The sequence below is a fragment of the Myxocyprinus asiaticus genome, chromosome 25, assembly GCF_019703515.2.
Source record: "Myxocyprinus asiaticus isolate MX2 ecotype Aquarium Trade chromosome 25, UBuf_Myxa_2, whole genome shotgun sequence".
In the NCBI taxonomy this organism is placed as follows: domain Eukaryota; kingdom Metazoa; phylum Chordata; class Actinopteri; order Cypriniformes; family Catostomidae; genus Myxocyprinus; species Myxocyprinus asiaticus.
In genome coordinates this window covers 1,013,038-1,035,708 of record NC_059368.1, presented here as the reverse complement: position 1 = coordinate 1,035,708, position 22,671 = coordinate 1,013,038, and positions in this window count along the sequence as shown.

Sequence of the window (22,671 nt, the reverse complement as noted above, 5' to 3'; positions counted from 1 at the left end):
AAGAAACAAGAGAGGTAATTTGATGGGTTTCATAGGGCCCTACTAAGTGCCTCAAAAAAGAACATTGAATATCTTTAAAAGATTTGATGCGACTAACCTGGTGAACTTTGTCAAATCTAGCTACTAGTCTTTCCTCGAAAGTGCTCCTTGTTTTAATCTGGTACACAACTTTGTTTCCAGGTTGACTGTTGCACTCTTGGACCCCTGGAAGTTGCGTAGCATCAGCCAATCAAACTGGAACTGCCGATTTTAGCCATTTTTGTGTGTAATATGCATCAGACATTCAGTGAAGAGACTGTGCGAGCTGATGCATATTGTACAAAAAAATCCAGTATGCCTACAATTTACACTCAGAGTTTGGTTTTGATATGGATATTTGCACTGCTCAGTTAGAAGTAAAAAAAAAGGACAAAAACGTATGTGTTTTGTATTAGGTGACCCCAGAGAATAATTTGGCTTTTTAAGGATGTGGCAAGGAAGAGGGCTAATCAGGCTAATCAAGCCGATGAGAGGGATAAAGGACGCCGGAGGCAGCAGTTCGGGAGAGAGAGAGCTACAGGCAGCTGCCCTGTTTGTGTTTAAGTTTGTGTGTTTTTGTTTAATTAAATATTACTTTGATGCTTCGTCTGGTTCCCGCCTCCTCCATTCCATTTTACCCTTTGTTACATTGGTGCCGAAGCCCGGGAAGGAGGAGGGATGCGCCGTAGTAGAGTCCTCGCCACTACCATCCACCCCAAAGGAGCAGCCGCGGCCATCCGCCGGGGGACGGAGGAGCCCGGCCACCTGAAAGCGGAGGAATGACCACGGACCGCGAGGGGAGGAGGGGCTCCTTACCGGCCACTAAAATTCGGCGGGAGGGATAAAGGCCACTGGAGGTGGCAGTTCGGGAGAGAGAGAGCTACAGGCAGCTGCCTTGTATGTGTTTTATCTTTATTTTTTAAGTTAATCATTAAATTATTATTTATATTGTTAAGCCAGTTCTCACCTCCTCCTTTCCATTTTACCCAGTTACAGAGGCTTTTAATGATGTTTTTCTCACCAGCGGGATGAGAGTGAGACAGATTGAGTCATGCAGGGTTATATCATGAGGGCTCAAGTAGAGGTTATCCCCAGGGAATGGTTTCTCTATTTTAATTTTCTACCCACATCTGAAAAACAATTCTCTTCTGGATCGCAGATGGGGACATAGATGCCTGATTAAAGGGATAGTTCACTCAAAACTGAAAATTCTGTCATCATTTAGGCTACTTACCCTCATTGTCTTTTGTTGACTAGCTGGTCAACGTGCTGTAGTCTATGTCAGTATACTGCATTAAAACCTTCAAAGTTAAAAAGTCTAAACTTTTGTGTTGGCATTGACCCAGTTTGTGCCCGTGTTAATACATCAGTGTTATACTACTTCTAGTCATCAGTTCATTCCCTGCTGAACTCATTACACCAATGTGTTTGTATTCCTCCACTCTCATTTACTATTATTGATTTGTTCCTACGCTTTCAAACTCTTTTCCAATATCAGTAAGTAAGTGCTGCCTTTTAAGCAAACTTGCTTTACAATGTGAAACTCCCTGTGGGTTTGGCAAGCGACCGTGTAAACGCTGCATATGGGAATAAAACTAATCCATGCACAACGTGGGTGCGAGCTCACAATAATAAGACAGAATACAAACTTTATTTAATTCCACTTCACGAGGCAGGCAGTCCTTCAAGAAAAGAAAAAAATATGGATCCAGAAGAATTGAAAGAGATGTATTAATTTGTGCCTCCTGCGTTGAAACTGACAACGGCCACACATGAAAGACTTTTCCACTCGCCATCATTATTATTGTGTCATTGAGACAGGTTTTTTTTTTTTTTTTTGTCAAAAGCAATGCAATTTCTTTTTGATATGGTTTTGAACCACTCACCGGGATTTTGAGCAAAAGGTAAAGCGCAGCTTTTTTCAAGCTTCCTTGTAATTCCACTCCAAATGTCCTTTTGTACCTTTGAAATCAGATGTCTGCCCAGCGAGGGACTTTCTTGGCCGCATGCTTTGTGCACTTAATTCCATTTCGTACGTAATAAATAATTTCCAATTAAATGAACCGGAACAATATTGAATTTGGAGACCAGAATGAGCAGCGCTCAACGTTTTATCAGTTAGACCCGGACTCAGTAGGGGTAAAATCTTTCTGTGCCAGCTCTGAGACCTGTCACCGCCACAGGCAGTGCTCACTCAACCTGTCACCGCCACAGGCAGCATTCACTCAACCTGTCACCGCCACAGGCAGCGTTCACTTGACCTGACACCGCCACAGGCAGCGCTCACTCGACCTGTCACTGCCACAGGCAGCGCTCACCCGACCTGACACCGCCACAGGCAGCTCTCACTCGACCTGTCACCGCCACAGGCAATGCTCACTCGACCTGTCACCGCCACAGGCAACGCTCACTCGATCTGTCACTGCCACAGGCAGCTCTCACTCGACTCAACACCTTTCTTTGCATCTCCCTCTCGATCCGTCACCATTCTTTGCGTCTCCCTCTCGATGCGTCACCGTTCTTTGCGTCTCCCTCTCAATGCGTCACAGTTAGTTGCGTCTCCCTCTCGATGCGTCACAATTAGTTGCGTCTCCCTCTCGATGCGTCACCGTTCTTGGCATCTCGCTCTTGAAGCGTCACAGTTAGTTGCGTCTCCCTCTCGATGCGTCACAATTAGTTGCGTCTCCCTCTCGATGCGTCACCGTTCTTGGCATCTCCCTCTCGATGCGTCACCATTCTTTGCATCTCTCTCTCAATGCATCACCGTTCTTTGCGTCTCCCTCTCAATGCGTCACAGTTAGTTGCGTCTCCCTCTCGATGCGTCACAATTAGTTGCGTCTCCCTCTCGATGCGTCACCGTTCTTGGCATCTCGCTCTTGAAGCGTCACAGTTAGTTGCGTCTCCCTCTCGATGCGTCACAATTAGTTGCGTCTCCCTCTCGATGCGTCACCGTTCTTGGCATCTCGCTCTTGAAGCGTCACAGTTAGTTGCGTCTCCCTCTCGATGCGTCACAATTAGTTGCGTCTCCCTCTCGATGCGTCACCGTTCTTGGCATCTCCCTCTCGATGCATCACCATTCTTTGCATCTCGCTCTTGAAGTGTCACAGTTAGTTGCGTTTCCCTCTCAATGCGTCACAGTGTGTTGCATCTCCCTCTCGATGCGTCACCGTTCTTTGTGTCTCCCTCTCGATGCGTCACTGTTCTTTGCATCTCCCTATCGATGCATCACGGTTCTTTGCGTCTCCCTCTTGATGCGCCACAGTTAGTTGTATCTCCCTCTCGATGCGTCACCATTCTTTGCACCTCCCTCTCAATGCGTCACAGTTAGTTGCATCTCCCTCTCGATGCGTCACCATTCTTTGCACCTCCCTCTCAATGCGTCACAGTTAGTTGCATCTCCCGAAGCGTCATCGTTCTTTGCATCTCCCTCTCAATGTGTCACCTTTCTTTGCATCTCCTTTTCGATGTGTCACAATTAGTTCAGGAGCATCCCAATCCTTTTGATCAGCACATATGTGGATGTGTGTTTGAACACAAATCAGTCTCAAAATCAGCAGTTACAGAAATACTCAAACCAGCCCATCTGGCACCAGACACAAAATTACCTGAATTATAGAGCTCACATCAAATTAAATAAAAAAACTGTCCAGCAACCAGTCACGTTAAGAGGGCATTCATTATTTCAAGAAAATCAAACGCAAACTGCGTCTTTCCATGAACTTTTCTGCTGGAAAAACGATAAGCAGAGTTTGGAAAAAAAAACATACTTTGAAAATATAAATGCAATTTATTAAAATAATTTTTTACTAATTTGTGTTATTTTTTTAAGGTTAATTTCACCCATTTAATTATTAGTTAATTTTTTCATTACTTATTTAATTTAATTTCTATAAAAATGTAGTCATGTCCGTTTGTCTGAAAGAACATGTTCGGATGTCTTACGCACGATTTATACGTGGTCGGGAGCAGGTGTACATTTTGTTCATACCAACTAATGTTTTAAAAATATGAAAACTTTCATGAATCTGAACATTTATGTCAGACCAGCTTTAGGAATGATTTACACAAATATTTGTTCTACTCGTGTTTCATGAATGAGGCCCGTTGTGTGTAAACAAATTTAATGAAAGAGAAAAAGACTGTCATTCTGCCAAAAGAGGTAGGTTAAGGGACGTTCATTCTAACAGCTGAAGTTAACCAAGTTGCTGTTGTGTTGGTTGCTATTAGGTCGACCTATATATATATTGGTTTTACCAATTAATCGGTGCCAATAGTTGCTTTTTGGAACTATCGGTTATCGGCAAACAGATGCCAATACTTGTTGATAGTTTTTTTTTCCTTTGTGGCCAAAAGCCTTCATCTGGTAAATATATAAGCTATAAAAAAGCTTAATTTTGAGTCAGGTCTCCATCGCCATCACTGTTTTTAATTACTGTGTTTGATTAATTACTGCTCATACAGTATTTATTTTATTTTTTTTTACCTGTATGAAAATGTTTACTTTATAGTGTTTATATTGTAATACATTGTGCACATATTTTTATATTTTTGGTTGTACAATAAACAAGCATCTGGGATTTGACTAATTTTGGACTCTTGTTGCCTCTATGTCTGTGTCACAGTTAAGAAATTTTTTAACATTCAATTAATCGATTTTTAAAATCTACTGGCTGATTAATCAGTTATAGGCTTTTTACCACCACCGTAGTTATGGGTATCGCCAAAATCCCCTATCCGTCAACCTCTAGTCACTAAATAGCGTTCCTACTTGACTGCTGTCACCAACTGTATCAAGCAGTTGATCACGAGAACTACTATTACATTACACTAAAGCATTAAACATAACTTACTCGGGCCCACACTTAAAGCTTCAGTGTAATAACCCCCATTGAGCCAACAACATAAAACATCAAACTTCTCTTAAAAACCTCTATATTTACCATCCAAAGACCAACCGAACAGATCAAAAGAAGAAACTTTATGGAGTTTGTGGCAATCAGACACTGTACTGTAAGTTATAAATGTTTATTATACCCTCAATTCTACTGAAACTACAAGGTGAGATTCTCACAGGCTTGTAGGCTGTATATTAGATTTCTAGAAAAGTCAATAGAGGGCTTCATCATTAAAGTGAATAAATATTTTTCACCCCTCTAAGCAATCTTAAATTCAGCTCATTCAAAAAATTTCTGTGCTTTTATTATTTATCGACAGCATGCCACCGGCACACACTGTTCTGCCTAGTGGTCTTTCATATCAAAGTGAAGTGGAGGAACAGGGAAACTCTCCAATAACTCAAGAATGACTTTATTAGATGACATTACTTCACCTCGTCTGTGTGTGCGGTGCATTAAACATATAGATCTCACAGCGCTGTGTATTTCACCATGTCAGCTACGTTAGAATATGACTTGATTCTGCTAACCACCAACCCATATTTTGAGGGTTGTGTTTTGATTACAAGCAATAGCGGCCACTGTTTACACCAACTAAGGCATAATATTTTCAATCAATTTTGTGGACAAAAACTAAAACTAGCAGCTTGTCTAATTCATCTAGATATATCAGTAGTGTGACAGCAGGTTAGCTGTTTTCAAAACGTGTAGCTTTTCCAGTAACGAGGTAATTTTTCCAACAAGTAGCGGTGTAACGTTACTGTTACGGCCTGTGTGTTTTGTGGTGTTTGCATTGTTTCCTTTTTTGTGCTGCCTGTGCCGTCCCTCTCTTTATCTCTTTCTCCTCCCCTCTCGCTATCTCTCTCCCTAGGTGCGTCTGGTTGTACACGCCTCTGAAGCATGGGATTGGCTGATCAATCAGTGCGTACCTTCAGAAAGGCTGCGTCGCCGACAAACGGGGAGCTCGCTTCGGATTCGGGCGTGTCTGAGACCTCGATGGATTCTCCCTCCAAGAGGCAAACCAAAGTTATAGTTTGTTTAACATCCCAGTGTGTGAGTGAATTGGTCTAAATCCGAAGCTTTGGCTCTGACAGCGTACTGTCTAGTAACGGCCTTCCAGCCGGGCACCTTCCAGTGGCCCAAACAGAGTATTAAGTATTTGGGTATTTTATTCCCAGCAAATTTGTCTGATTTAGTTAATTTTTAGAGTTAATTTTGACCACTTAATAAAAAGTTTTTCGAGGGATGTGGGCTTCATTACATTTATCTATGATTGGGAAGATTAATGTTATTAAAATGAATTGTATTCCAAAATTGAACTACCTGTTACAGTCTCTCCCTGTAGATGTCCCTCTCTCTTATTTCAAGCAATTTGATAGCATAGCGAAGTCCTTCATTTGGAATGGTAAGCGTCCTAGATTACATCTCAGTAAGTTACATAGGCCGATTGACAAAGGTGGGCTAGGCCTACCCAAGATTTTGTTTTATTATTATGCATTCAGTCTCAGACATTTGGCTCATTGGTCACTTCCACCTGAGAGAGCCTTTCCCTGGTTTTGTATTGAACAGGAAGTTCTTGCCCCTATTTTGCCATTGCAAAGCCTTTCTATCAAACTAACCAGAGAAGTTAAGCCACACCCCGTTATCTCGCATTTACACTCGGTATGGACAAATTGTCCAGAGTGTTTAATTCCAACATTTATTTAAATGTTGCCTCAAGCATATGGCTGAACCCTAAATTATGTATTAATAAGTCCCCTTTCTGCTTGTGAGGGGCGTTATTACACTCAGTGACCTATATAAGAGTGGAGTGTTGAGATCCTTTGAAAACTTGGTTCAACATTTTGGGATTCCCAGATCTCAATTCTTCAGGTATTTACAGCTGCGCCACCTGCTCTGTATATTTGGGAGTAGCATACACCCCCCTAAAGCAGCAGATACTCTGGGAGTGGTGATTACTGCTTTTGGAAAAGGTCATGAGGCATCAGTGTATTACTCCCTGCTAATTCAGAGTCTGGGGTACGGAGCTTCAACTTTTCTCAAGAGATTACAGGGGAAAGATTTAAACTTGATTCTAAAAAACATCGTCTACATCTAGAGATGCAAGGGCATGCCTTATGCAATTTAAGATTTTACATCGATTCTATTGGACCCCTTCTAGATTGTATAGGCTTGGTCTTATCCAATCAGAAGATGGGAACACAACCCATGTTTTTTGGTGGTGTGTTAAGATCCAAGAATTTTGGTTGAGGGTTCAGAGTTTTATGTGTGATGTATTGGGCACTCAAATGTCATTTTGCCCCAGACTCTGTATTTTAGGCGACGGGGTGGTCATTATTATAGGGGATAAATGCATAAAAAATTGGGTCCTAGCTGGGGAAAGGGAATAATGGGGGTTATAGTTGATTCTATGAATATATGTTTTGCTTTTCTGTTTCAAGTGTGTGAATCAATAAAAAGTGTTAATCGGAAAAAACATCCCAGTGTGTGATACTTTGTTTAGTGTGTTCTCAAAACTGCAAGATTTTTTGAGAAGCTGGAGTGTAGCGGTAACCTACCGTTTGCTTTAATGAACTTGATTTGTCCTTTGTTTAAGTTAGGTAGTGAGGGAAGATCTTGCTGTGGCATGGAGGAGGGCGGGGCCGGGTCGTGATGCTGCACACCCGGCCCCTAATCAGGCTAATCAAGCCCTCAAGGGAGATAAAGGCAACCGGAGGCAGCAGTTCGAGAGAGAGAGAATTACGGGCAGCTGCCCTGCATGTGTTTATGTTTGTGTCTTTTTGTTTTATTAAAAGATTATTTATATTGTCAAGCCGGTTCTCGCCTCTTCCTTTCCCAACTTTTATCCTTTGTTACACTGGTGCCAAATTCCGGAAAGGATGAGGAATGCGCCGTAGTAGAGTCCTCGCCACTACCATCCGCCGGGGGACAGAGGAGAGAGCTGAGGAACAGCCGCCGACCGTGAGGGGAGGAGGGGCTCCTAGTCGACCGCCTGGAGCGGTCAGGGCCGCTGCCAGGGGCGGAGGAGACCCCTACTGTCCACCGAAAACGCGGCAGGGCATTCCGTCCTCCAGGGGCTGGAGGACTGCCTCCAATCCGCCTGGGGAGGTGCGGCTGTCGTCCACTAGAGGGTGAAGGAGTGGCTGAGGATTTTCTTTTTGCTTTGTCTTTTTGCCTGATTTTCAAATACTTTTTTGCTTCAAAACAATGTTTAAAATGTTGTGATTCACCTCGGGGCTTGTTTTTTTTTGTTCATGGTGCACATCTTTTTTTATCAAGGGTTTAAAGAAAAGTCTACGGAAGAAATTAATGGGAAAAATACTTCCGTAACCAAGATGGGTGAAAAAGTATACGGGCACTGTTGCGCTCTATTGTGCACGCAGCTGAGGAAATAATTTAAAGTGTTCTCCTATACTTCAATGTCCAAATCATTCTAGCAATTCCATTTGTTCAAATGGTTCAAGGTAGGGAACGGATTCAAAAACACGATTCACAAGATTCACATATTTGGCCATTTTTTCAAAATATTTATACTAGGGCTGTCACTCGATTAAAGTTGTATGATGTGCCGATTAATTAATGGAATGAATCGCAATTAATCGCATATCAACTATTCCCGTGAAAGGCCACCAAATAAAGGTAATTTAGAATATAATAATTGAAATAATTATAAATATAATGTATAATAAATATTACAATCAGACAATTCATATACATTATATCATATACGTTTGAAAAACGGGTCTCAAGAACCCAGCTCAAAGTATGTCTGTGGAAAGTTGTGATGATGCTCGTTGGTTTGAAGCTTCAGCTGGAGTTGTGCTGACTGCATCAACGTGGTGCATCAAGCTTGCATTGCTCCGATGGCAGGAACATTCCTTATTATGGAATTATTGTACAGATCGGGGGCATGATTAACTGCCTTTTTTTTAATGCATATAATTAAACTCACTAAATTAACGCGTTAAATCGACAGCCCTCATTTATATTTCAAAAATAAAATTATATTTACGATATACAGTGCATCCGGAAAGTATTTACAGCGCTTCACTTTTTCCACATTTTGTTATGTTACAGCCTTATTCCAAAATGGATTAAATTCATTATTTTCCTCAAATTTCTACAAACAATACCCCATAATGACAACATGAAAGAAGTTTGTTTGAAATCTTTGCAAATTTATTAAAAATAAGAAATGGAAAAAAAATCACATGTACATAAGTATTCACAGCCTTTGCCATGACACTCAAAATTGAGCTCAGGTGCATCCTGTTTCCACTGATCATCCTTGAGATGTTTCTACAACTTGATTGGAGTCCACCTGTGGTAAATTCAGTTGATTGGACATGATTTGGAAAGGCACACACCTGTCTATATAAGGTCCCACAGTTAACAGTGCATGTCAGAGCACAAACCAAGCCATGAAGTCCAAGGAATTGTCTGTAGACCTCCGAGACAGGATTGTATCGAGGCACAGATCTGGGGAAGGGTACAGAAAAATTTCTGCAGCATTGAAGGTCCCAATGAGCACAGTGGCCTCCATCATCCGTAAATGGAAGAAGTTTGGAACCACCAGGACTCTTCCTAGAGCTGGCCACCTGGCCAAACTGAGCGATCGGGGGAGAAGGGCCTTAGTCAGGGAGGTGACCAAGAACCCGATGGTCACTCTGACAGAGCTCCAGAATTTCTCTGTGGAGAGAGGAGAACCTTCCAGAAGAACAACCATCTCTGCAGCACTCCACCAATCAGGCCTGTATGGTAGAGTGGCCAGACGGAAGCCACTCCTCAGTAAAAGGCACATGACAGCCCGCCTGGAGTTCGCCAAAAGGCACCTGAAGGACTCTCAGACCATGAGAAACAAAGATTGAACTCTTTGGCCTGAATGGCAAGTGTCATGTCTGGAGGAAACCAGGCACCGCTCATCACCTGGCCAATACCATCCCTACAGTGAAGCATGGTGGTGGCAGCATCATGCTGTGGGGATGTTTTTCAGAGGCAGGAACTGGGAGACTAGTCAGGATTGAGGGAAAGATGAATGCAGCAATGTACAGAGACATCCTTGATGAAAACCTGCTCCAGAGCGCTCTGGACCTCAGACTGGGGCGAAGGTTCATCTTCCAACAGGACAACGACCCTAAGCACACAGCCAAGATAACAAAGGAGTGGCTCCGGGACAACTCTGTGAATGTCCTTGAGTGGCCCAGCCAGAGCCCAGACTTGAACCCGATTGAACGTCTCTGGAGAGATCTGAAAATGGCTGTGCACCGACACTCCCCATCCAACCTGATGGAGCTTGAGAGGTCCTGCAAAGAAGAATGGGAGAAACTGTCCAAAAATAGTTTTTTTTTTTTCGTTTTTTTTTTTTTTAATAAATTTGCAAAGATTTCAAACAAACTTCTTTCACATTGTCATTATGGGGTATTGTTTGTAGAAATTTGAGGAAAATAATGAAGCGCTGTGAATACTTTCCGGATGCACTGTATTCTAGTTGGGGTACATTTAACTTGGATAGATACATTTACACCAAATAGAATTAGAATACACTAAATAAATTATATGTAAAAGGTGTAAATTAAGTTTAATGCTGCCACCGTAGTTTATTGTAAAACCTTGTTTTGAATTATAATTTTAAAAGTATAGAGTCCTCTTAAGTAGTTCCAGTGTGGTAGTATATGGCTATTTGTTACTACCGTATTTCTCTGATAATATCTGCAGTATACAGTGTGTATACTGTGCACAGTGTGAAAGATTTTTGTATGCATGGAAAACACGGATAATGTATCATATTTGTTAAAATGTGAAGTGTACAACAGAGCACTGCATGTCACAATGTAATAGGCTCAATTTGACCTTCCAGTTCAAGTGTGATGCTGTAATGTTTATGATGAAGTAATATTAAGCATGATTTTTAATATCTAGCTATTACTTCTAGCCTCATTATTCGATCAGACTGCCAAAAGTTACTATATTTTCACACATTTTTATTAAAATTGCAAAACAACAATTTGACAACATTAACAATGTAGCATGCTATTGTTGAAATGTTTATCAGTACATGATGTATTCTGCTTCACACACATTTGTTTAGAAATGATAGGTACTATACAATAGCCACTACATAGTCAGCTAGTATTCCATTCTGAACATTACGCAGTCATTGTTCTACGCAGGGCTTCATTGCTGTAGTGAATTTCTGGTGCTCTGTGCATGTGCTCTTGATTATCTATTATTCTCACAGCAGTCGCCGAACCCCTGACACTCAGAGACAGACTGAGATCTGATTGGTATTTTAGTGCGGTACTGAGGTTTCAGAAGCACTGGAAACAATTTATTCTCATCCTAAAGTCGCCCTGCCTTGCTCAAGTGAATTCATTTATTTATGTGTGGTGAATGGAGATTTAGCATTGTTAGTTACACAAACACACTGACATCTCAGGGAGATTAAAGCATCCCATCCACCACAGCACATGCGATGAATAAATTAGCTAGTGAAGAACACAGAATCCCTTAGAGTAAAAAAACAGTCCAGATTTTACCTGATGATACCAGCTCTGCTCGGAACGGAATTCCTGTTTATTGCGTGTTTTTTAAAAGCAGTGTGTGGAACAGTATTCCATGCTAAATGCTTCAAACAGTATATGCTACACTACCATCATCACTGCATCCAGGTATTTTGAATAAATAAACGATAAATAGGCTAATTTGCACTTTCACTTTCTCTGCTTCCAAGGCATTATCTCCGGTTGATAGGGAACGCTGGCGGGTCTGATTGTCGCTCTTTTCACCATTTGTTTGTTTATTTATTTATTTTGAATAGAAACGCAGGTTTTGGGGTTTTCACATGCGCAGAATACTGTTAAAGCATCATTTTTCATCTCTATGTTATTATTCTCTGTGGCTGAGTCAAGATGAGCATTGTTCAGAATACAATACTTGCATACTGCTTACTGCAGTGTTTCAAAAAGAAGTATGTGAAACAACCTTGTATTGTTGCATGTTTAATTCAGCGAGTGGCATCCAGTTATCATCTCAAGTAAAACTGTTATTTTCTTGTCAAATCCAATTTTGTGCAAAAAATATTTTGACTTTAGGTCAATCTGATGAAACGCTGAATCAAATTAGAGATGTTGTTGTTATTACACATGGTTCATTCATCACACTGGAAATGGAAGGTCAAGTCAAGTATGCTTTGGTTTTATACCGCATACTCTGACAAATGTAGTAGGTCATCAGATATACCATGCATGTATGGTATTGCGAGCCATGTTTCCAGAGAGACATTACAGCTGATGGCCTCTTGCACCACATTTATAACTGGATAATTCTGAAAATACAATGGAAACTATTGTGGCATACCGTTTGTATTGATTATCTTTTAAGTGAACAAAACAATTAATTTGTTTCTAGGAGAGTGCAGACCGGAATAACTGATGAATACATTCAGGAAAAGTTTGACGGTACTGTTAAACCATAGATCAAATGCACGAATGATTCCTTTATAGACTATGTACGGTATACAATAATGAAGAATATATAGGTCTATGTGGATATCCTGAAAGAGATAGTTCACCCAAAAATGAAAATTCTCTCATCATTTACTCACCCTCATGATATCCCAGGTGTGTATGACTTTCTTTCTTCACCAGAACACATTTGAAGAAAAATAGAAAAATTTCTCAGCTCAGTAGGTCCTTAAAATGCAAGTGGATGGTGAGAGACCACGTGAACTCAGCCCTCTCATGAATGTGCATACCACTGCTGACCGGAAATGATGATTTAGAGCTAAAATGTACTTAAATATTGATCTTTTTTGCACCAAAAGCGATCGTGTCGCTTTAGAAGACATTAATTTAACAGCTGGTGTCGTATGGATGATGTTTATGCTGACTGTCTGTGATTTTTGGAGCTTCAAAAGAGAGCTTCCATTCACTTGCATTTAAAGGATATTTAAGATATTTTACTATTTTTTGTCAAGGAATTAATGCAAGCAGTCTTAAAAATTTGCATCATTCTAATAACACTGTTAAATTAGAATTTAATATGCACAATTTCATACAATGCCTACTTATTATTAGGGGCCGAGCCCCTATTCTTTCTTTAGCCTTTATTCTTCTGGCTGGGAGTCTATGGCAGCCCATAGAACCGCACTTTGGAAAGCTGTGAAATTTGGCACACTCATTGCTGAGGATCTGATCATCGATCTGCCCAACTTTGGAGTCTCCAACTCAAAACCTCTAGCGCCACCACCAGTTTAAAAATTGACTTTTTAACAGCTAATAACATTTGAACTGCATGGCCAACACACATAAATCAAATACCGTCTGATTTCTCTGCTTGTGATATTTCCAATGGATACGACCATGACTTCAGTCCCGCCCACGACTTTGGCCGACATCTTTAAATATGATGACATACTTTTGCGGATCTTTCCCAAATTTGGATCAGATCCTCTTGAGACACTGCTAGTCGAAAGCTGCTTTTTGGCAGAAACCGCTTCTTTGTAATGCATCAGCGAATTCAGAGGTGAAGTTCGTATCTCAGCAACGCTTTAGTCTATCAAAACGAAACTTGGTATGCTTCATCAGGACCATGATTTGAGGGTACTTGGCAAGTTTGGAGATAGCGCCACCTATGGGTCAAGAAATCTAAAGAAATTACTACATTTGGCCATAACTTTTGAACTGTTTGTTCTAAGGTGTGTTAAATAAGAGAGACATTTAAAATTTGCAATGTTGTGGACTTTGGTAATTTTGAGCTATGTCAGCTGAGTGGCATAGTGTTTAAAGCAGTGAGCTAACACTGCAAACTCATGTATGCTGGACAATTGTTGCATGCTTTTCATTCAATATTAAATTTTTTTAGTTTTGTAAAGACATTCATACAGGCACCATTTATATTTGTCTACAATACTAATTTAAGTACTTAAGCACAAGCCTTCATTTCATGAGAAACAAATTCAATCAAGTATGAAGGTGCATATTAGACTCATTTCCAAGGCCATTTGTCCTAGAAAACCTGCATGGTGGCATGTTTAGACTGCAGTCAATGCATCAATGCATGAGTATACTGTACATATAACACATGTATGCGCTGCCTTTGGCCATATCGTGGTGAAGGTCTCTCTTTCATGCACAGATAAAAACATAACTTCACTCTCTATGAAACCATCAAAACATTAAAGCTCATACTATAAGCATATCGTTGTCAGAAATGACAGCCCCCAGCACTCTGCACACCTTTGCACTCTGACAAATGAAGCAAAAACCAGAGAGGTGTTGTTCAATCGTTTTCCACATAATAATGAACTGAGACATCAGACACATGTTCAGATTCTGTCTGAATAATGATGCCAGTTGTTGGGGTCACAGACCACACACACAACATGAGAAGGTGTCTTGTGATCATTATGGTGTTGGCGGGCAGCTACCCTACTTCCTGTTTTGCAGAAATCATAAATTGGTCGCTAAACTCTTGCACGATTCTCTGAGATACCTCGAAGTTAATTTTTAGTGAATAATTCATGCTTCATTAATGGGAAAGTAAATGAATTACAATGTTTCCATACATGAATAATGTGAACAATTAGTGTGCCTAAATAATTTACCATTGTCCCTTAAGCAACCACAAGGGCTGCAATATGTGACTTTTTTACCTTTTACTCATTATACAGTATTGCATTTAATGCTCTGTGTCTTCGTAAACAAAGTATCCTGAGACACACATTTTTTTTGACCCAGATATAAGTCAGCTCCATTTACATTTGAAAAGCATACTGTACAAAAATTACATTGAACTAAAATATTGTTAAGGAATAGTGCTTTTAATAACTGCTTTTCCAAGTTCAGCAGGTCACATGAGATCTGGAGCGGTTTGCAAAGCAGCATAGAAAAACTGCAGGAGCTGCGTAAAAACTGTAATTTTCCAAATGGTCATGACTAAATCCTCTAAACATATGCCATTATTCTGCAGTCAGTGATCATCAGTGACATTTATGAATTAATAACACAGAGCTGAATGTCAGAATATCTATCTGTAGGTCTGCCTGCAGAGCACCGATACGCCTGAACTCACACGTGTTGTTTCATTCAGATCTATTAAATCACATAAAGATTTTCAAACAATTACACTCAGTCACCTTTTGAGGAGGGGAAAGGTTAAATAGAGGAAAACAATTTTTTATTTAAAATGTAATCGATCAATTAGTAATGTTTGCTAAAGTGTATGTCCCTATTTCTGTTTAGCAACATTTAGCAACCGCATAGCAAACCCTGGCAACGACCCAGAACACCTTTGCAACCCCATAACAATGCCCTGGCAACAACCCCAAACATTCTAGCAACCACAAAGCAATGCCCTGGCAACGACCCTGAACCACAACAACATAGAAATGCACTGGCTACACGACCCAGAACACATTAGCAGCCACACAGCAATGCCCTGGCAATGACCCAGAAAACCCTAACAATGACTCAGAACAGCAACAACATAGCAATGCACTGGCAACGACCCAGAAAACCCTAATAACGACCCAGAACACCTTAGCAACCACATAGCAATGCCCTGGTAATGACCCAGAAAACCCTAACAACAACTCAGAACACCTTAGCAACAACATAGCAATGCACTGGCAATGACCCAGAAAACCCTAATAACAACCTAGAACACCTTAGCAACCACATAGCAATGTCCTGGCAACAACCCAGAAAACCTTAACAATGACCCAGAACACCTTAGCAACAACATAGCAATACACTGCCAATGACCCAGAAAACCCTAACAATGACCCAGAATGCCTTAGCAACCACATAGCAATGCACTGGTTATGACCCAGAAAACCCTAACAATGACCCAGAACACCTTAGCAACCACACAGCAATGCCCTGGCAATGACCCAGAAAACCCTAGCAACCCCATTACAATACCCTGGAAATGACCAAGAACACCTTAGCAACCATACAGCAATGCCCTGGCAATGACCCAGAAAACCCTAACAATGACCCAGAACACCTTAGCAACCACACAGCAATGCCCTGGCAATGACCCAGAAAACCCTAGCAACCCCATTACAATACCCTGGAAATGACCAAGAACACCTTAGCAACCATACAGCAATGCCCTGGCAATGACCCAGAAAACCCTAACAACGACCCAGAACACCTTAGCAACAACACAGCAATGCCCTGGCAATGACCCAGAAAACCCTAACAATGACCCAGAACAGCAACAACATAGCAATGCACTGGCAATGACACAGAAAACCCTAACAATGACCCAGAACACCTTAGCAACCACATAGCAATGCACTGGCTACGACCCAGAAAACCCTAACAATGACCCAGAACATCTTAGCAACCACAGAGCAATGCCCTTGCAATGACACAGACACCCTAGCAACCCCATTACAATACCCTGGAAATGACCCAGAACACCTTAGCAACCATACAGCAATGCACTGGTTATGACCCAGAAAACCCTAACAATGACCCAGAACACCTTAGCAACAACATAGCAATGCACTGGCTACGACCCAGAAAACCCTAACAATGACCCAGAACGCCTTAGCAACCATACAGCAATGCACTGGTTATGACCCAGAAAACCCTAACAATGACCCAGAACACCTTAGCAACCACACAGCAATGCCCTGGCAATGACCCAGAAAACCCTAACAACCCCATTACAATACCCTGGAAATGACCAAGAACACCTTAGCAACCATACAGCAATGCCCTGGCAATGACCCAGAAAACCCTAACAATGACCCAGAACACCTTAGCAACAACATAGCAATGCCCTGGCAATGACCCAGAAAACCCTAACAATGACCCAGAACACCTTAGCAACAACATAGCAATGCATTGGCAATGACACAGAAAACCCTAACAATGACCCAGAACACCTTAGCAACCACATAGCAATGCACTGGCTACGACCCAGAAAACCCTAACAATGACCCAGAACACCTTAGCAACCACAGAGCAATGCCCTTGCAATGACACAGACACCCTAGCAACCCCATTACAATACCTTGGAAATGACCCAGAACACCTTAGCAATCACATAGTGATGCCCTGGCAACGACCCAGACACCCTAGCAACCCCATACCAATGCCCTGGCAACGACCCAAAACACCATAGCAACCACACAGCAATGCCCTGGCAACGACCCAAAACACTGTATTATTGTGGAACTGACATCCTGTCTACACCGGATGTTCACTGGATGGCTAAAGTTGTCTACACTGAAAGTGTTGAAGTGATCATTGTAAATGACACACAGACAGCACAGACCAATCAGCTGTAAGCTCAAGTAGACTTCAACTGTAGTCACAATGTCATTGATAATAATGGGAAAGATATGGGAAAGACAGGGAGTGAGTTTCGTTCAAATATCTGTGCTTTTAAACTGAATGTGTAATTATTGAGGTAGCTGCTATATAAACATCGAAAGTTTGACAAACTTTAACTAACTTACCGTTAAACTATGAAAGAAGAAAGTGTATGCTATTGTCCGCTATTGCACCCCTTGCAACAATGTCGAGAATGCAACTCAACGACACAGAAAATCAAACTTGCCTAGCAATTGCGTTTACATCCTCGCATAGAGCACGTTTCAGGCCTAAATGATCTATGAAGAACACACTGGTTAGAGAATCTAATGGGAATGGAATCTACAGCCCTTGCCAAGTGAATTAAGTGAGTTAATTCCATGGGATTACCACCAAGGTAAGCAGCATTAGTAAACACAATATATGGTTAAAGGGCAAAAAGTTCTGAGCTGCGGTGAAATGTGCACGAGAGAGTATATGCAGAGAGGCAGCAGTTGATTTGCAATTCAAATGGTTAGGAAATTATGACTCACTGACAGTTTAACCACACATCAAGCGAAAAAGAGAGACTTGTGTGCGAGACTGATATATTATTCAGGATTACACTATAAAAAACAGAGCCAGTCCAGATTAAAACATACGCTAGTTGTGAAAAGTTAACCACCCACACGATTCCTCCATGGTTTGCTCTTAAAGGGATAATTCACCCAAAATTTGTTTGAGTTTAATAAGCCATAGGTCCACATATCTCCAGGCACTTCAATGCAGTTATTACCGCAGGAAATGAATGCGAGGCCACAGGGTAATGCTCATGGCCCTCAATGACAACAGCGCATGCCCATCGCAGGGCGGATTAGCAATTTGTGTTGAATATTTGAGTGCTGATCGATGGGCTAATCACCTCATGCTTCATGAAATGACAGATGAGTGGTTTGCAAACTCACAGTACTGTGCGTATGATTATGTGTGATGAACTACTATATCACTGCTGGAAACATCAGATGATGATTTAGCCAGGTAGGACATGTTACTAAAATCAGTCCAGGAAAAGCATTCCTATAGAACAATCACAGTTCACTTGATAAAGCATCTTAAAATGCGGCATTTAGGGTGCAGGAAGCAGCTGGAACCAAATTGAGATGCTCTAAAAGCGTATGTCTGACGCAGATAGAACACGTTCTGTGATACATTGATGAACTCAATTGCGAAATGGATTGCTGGCCAATAATACGTTGTGGTGGTGGGGGCATGCCTAAGCGGCGGTTTGTGAATGGAGAGCGAGATCAGGAGATGAGAGCGGTAAGGATCACCTGGCAATGACTGTCTCTAACAGCTGTTTGTCATTGCAGTGAGAGTGGAGACGGGCTTTAAGAGCGAGCCAGACGCCAGTCAGGAGAGTAGAGTTACAAGACACAAGCTGGAGAAAGACTGAATTGATTTATGTCCGCTGAAAAGTGTGAATATTGAGTTTAACTAAATAAAAGATACCGTTTGAGTTGGATTCGCCATCTCCCGCTTCCTTCTTTTCTGTGAACATTTGTTACATACGCGAACGTTCATCGAAATGGAAATAAAAGAAACAATAAAAAGACTTCTAAAACCACTTTTTTATTTTCAAATCAGTGTTTTTAATGTTTTTGAATTATTATATTTATATTATGTTTAGAGTTGTTTATTAAATAGTAAATTGTTTATTTGGGTAATTATTGTTATTAATTGCGATTATTTTGATTATGTAATAGGAACATTATGTAATTAATTTGATTACAATTTGTAGTCGCTTGACAGCCCTAGTTGATACTAAATAATTTTCGGATGTTTTTCACGTGTCTCCTCTAGAGTTTCAGAAGAGATCTCAACAATGAGAACATGACTGCCACACCTGGAGTCACGAGTTCGAATCCAGGGCGTGCTGAGTGACTCCAGCCAGGTCTCCTAAGCAACCAAATTGGCCCGGTTGCTAGGGAGGATAGAGTCACATAGTGTAACCTCCACATGGTTGCTATAATGTGGTTCTCGCTCTCGGTGGGGTGCGTGGTGAGTTGAGCGTGAAGCCTCCACACGCGCTACGTCTCCGCGGTCAACAAGCCACGTGATAAGATGCGCGGACTGACGGTCTCAGATGCGGAGGCAACTGAGATTCGTCCTCTGCCACCCGGATTGAGGCGAGTCACTACGCCACCACGAGGACTTAGAGCGCATTGGGAATTGGACATTCCAAATTGGGGAGAAAAAGGGAAGAAAAAATAAATAAATAATGAGCACATTGGGGGCATGGGTAGCTCAGCAAGTAAAGACGCTGACTACCACACCTGGAGTTTGCGAGTTCGAATCCAGGGCGTGCTGAGTGACTCCAGCCAGGTCTTCTAAGCAACCAGATTGGCCCGGTTGCTAGGGAGGGTAGAGTCACATGGAGTAACCTTCTTGTGGTCACTATAATGTGGTTCACTCTCAGTGGGGCGCGTGGTGAGTTGTGCGTGGATGCCGCGGAGAATAGTGTGAAGCCTCCACACGTTACGTCTCTGCAGTAACACGCTCAACAAGCCACGTGATAAGATGCACGGATTGACGGTCTCAGACGCGGAGGCAACTGAGATTCATCCTCTGCCACCCGGATTGAGGCGAGTCACTACGCCACCACGAGGACTTAGAGCGCATTGGGAATTGGGCATTCCAAATTGGGGAGAAAAAGGGGAGAAAAAAAAACAATGAGCGCATTTACATGCACGTTCATACACAGATTATGCTTAATAAACTGACGACGTGTTCATGTAAATGCATTAAATGTCCTTCATAAATGACATAAAAAAAAGATCGACACGGGTACATTTTGGCCCATTACACTGTTTTCACATTGCATGTAAACACCTTGAAGATGTCATGACACCCTATTTTTATTATTTTAATGTGTTCCTTGAAGGTTCACATATTAGTAAATATTAGTAAAGATTTTTGCACCAAAAAAATATATTGTCGTATATTTGTAAAACATGACAATTTTCCACCCTCATTCAGACCTTCTAATCAGCACACTGGGGCCCTATTTTAAGAGTGCTAGTGCTAAGTGCAACGCTATGCCATAAGTCATACATGCAAAGTCAATGGGCATGGCCATAAAGTTTTGGTATTTTCATGCAAGCATGTGCTAAGTCTAGACGCAAGTGGGTTTGGTGAAATTGCGAGTGCAAAACACTAATGGCCTGGGTCAAGTGCAATTTATTTCTGAGGTTCTTCTCCGGTTATTGCAGCATCTGCGTCCTATTATATAGTCCATTCCCTCAAGCACCAGCGATATAAACAAAGACAGCACATTCAGAAGAGGTTGGTAGTGTAAACTAACTGTATGCAATGAATTGGAAATATAGAAATATGGACTTGCGTTCTATTGTGCATTAAGTGCGTCCTTGTTGAATGTCAGGCATATTTCTGGTTACACGCTCCTTTTATATGCATGGAAAATGTGGTTCAAGATTTGGATGTACGCTCCATTAAATTACAGAGAATATAAGTTGTATTCATAATTTTCATTAACTGAAATACAAATCATGGCAGTGATTATAGTGATTGTATTGGCACACACTTCACTTCTACCGGTAAATTTTGATTGTGAAAATTTGTATTCATTTATTGAAACACGAAAAAATGAAACCAAACATATTTCTAAATTTAAATTACACTTCAAAATGTAATGAAAATAATGAAGTCGGCAAAAAAGTAATCCCAAATCCAAACATTTTACCCCCTCCAACTTTTGAGTGACTTAAACATAACAGGTGGAAAAAATATTAACACAAACTATATCATAAATGCAATTTTAAATATAGATACTTTAACACAAATCTCATACATTTTAGTTTCATAGAACGGCAACAATAGTGATTGTCAGGGACATAATGTGATGTTCCACTATATTTTCAGAGTTTGAACTTTATCACCACCTGCTGGTGGAATCTACAAACTACAAATGCAGGAACTGATTTTTGAATGTGCGCTGAAAATAGACATGGTTTTGAAACATCTTAGCACAATGAACTATTTCTCAGGAACATAGCAAATTGCACTTTGCACCACTTTATTAACATGCAATACACACAGTTTGTGCACATACACCCACAGATAGCGCAAACACTCACACCCACACCCACTTGCGCTTTGTGCTGGCAGGGAAATTGCACTTAGAATTATTGCTCTCACGGTAATTAGATAAGATGTAGCACACGGTAGCTGCGCGTAGCACTGCGCTTTGCGTGCTCATGAAAATAGAGCCCATGGTGTGCATGTAAACAGGCTCAAAGTCTCAAACTGTGCTTAGATTTGCCAAAATACCAAAGCCTGATGTCAATCTGAACTCAATATGAAGGTTCATCAAAGTCTTCCAAGACCAAATGATCTGAGCTCTGCTATCCACATTGTCAACAATTGATACATTTGTGTCTATTTTTATTTTAGCTAAAGTATTTTGGGTAACTCTATTAAGTCTCCTGAGCAATGCAAAAGTAACCTGTGAGCAATAAAATATTCCTCTGGGAATACATTTTGCAAAGTCCTAAACACATAACTGTGGTTAAATAAACTTCAGTCAGTAAATGAGGCGTGTTAAACTGCACGTGTGGATTAGAATGCAAACTAAAGTTTGTATATTCACACAAATAAAGATCATTTCAATTTTCCCAGCTCAGTTTGTCTGTTGGAAAACAAGGAGAGACAGATGGAGTAAGTGAACCCAGCTGAAATTAAACAAACTCCAGCTGAACTTGATTTAGTCTGACAGATAGTAAAGGGCAGCTGTGGCAATCTGGCCATTTCATTCCATCCGGATAAAAGAAGAGTCTTCTTACTTGTCTATCATACGCCCATCTCAGAACACCTTCCTGCAGAACAAATATGCTTTATTTCCAGATTCAGCTCTGAATGAGTGACCTGCTGTAGCTGAGGGCCAGATTTGGAGAAGAATTGTTTATTTGAAGTGATGGAGTCTCTACTGTTGCTATCGGCTAAGATTTATATTCACCACAGCAAAGTCTTGTTCGCTATCTGAATTATGAGGAGTCAAGCATCGAAGAGGCTGTAGCCCCTATTGTATCCGTTAGTCTTCTTCTTCTTCTTTGCCTAATTATTATTATTATAAAGCTCGGTTACACTTGTAAACCGTAGAGATCAAAAGGATACTGGTTCAAACCCCACTCCGGACTTCTAAAACTGTTTAGAAGATGCAATAAACAATGTATCCAGACTATTCTTTCCTTCAGTTGTATTTGATATCAGCCATATTGGATCTCCGCCATTTTGAATTATGTAATTATTTATTGTATCTTTTGAATGCATTGTCGGATTTGAATGAAAATTGGTATGCAACTTCGACATCATGTCCTGAGGGTACCTGAGCGGTTTTCGAGACAGCGCCACATAGTGGTCAAAATGCTTTTCAG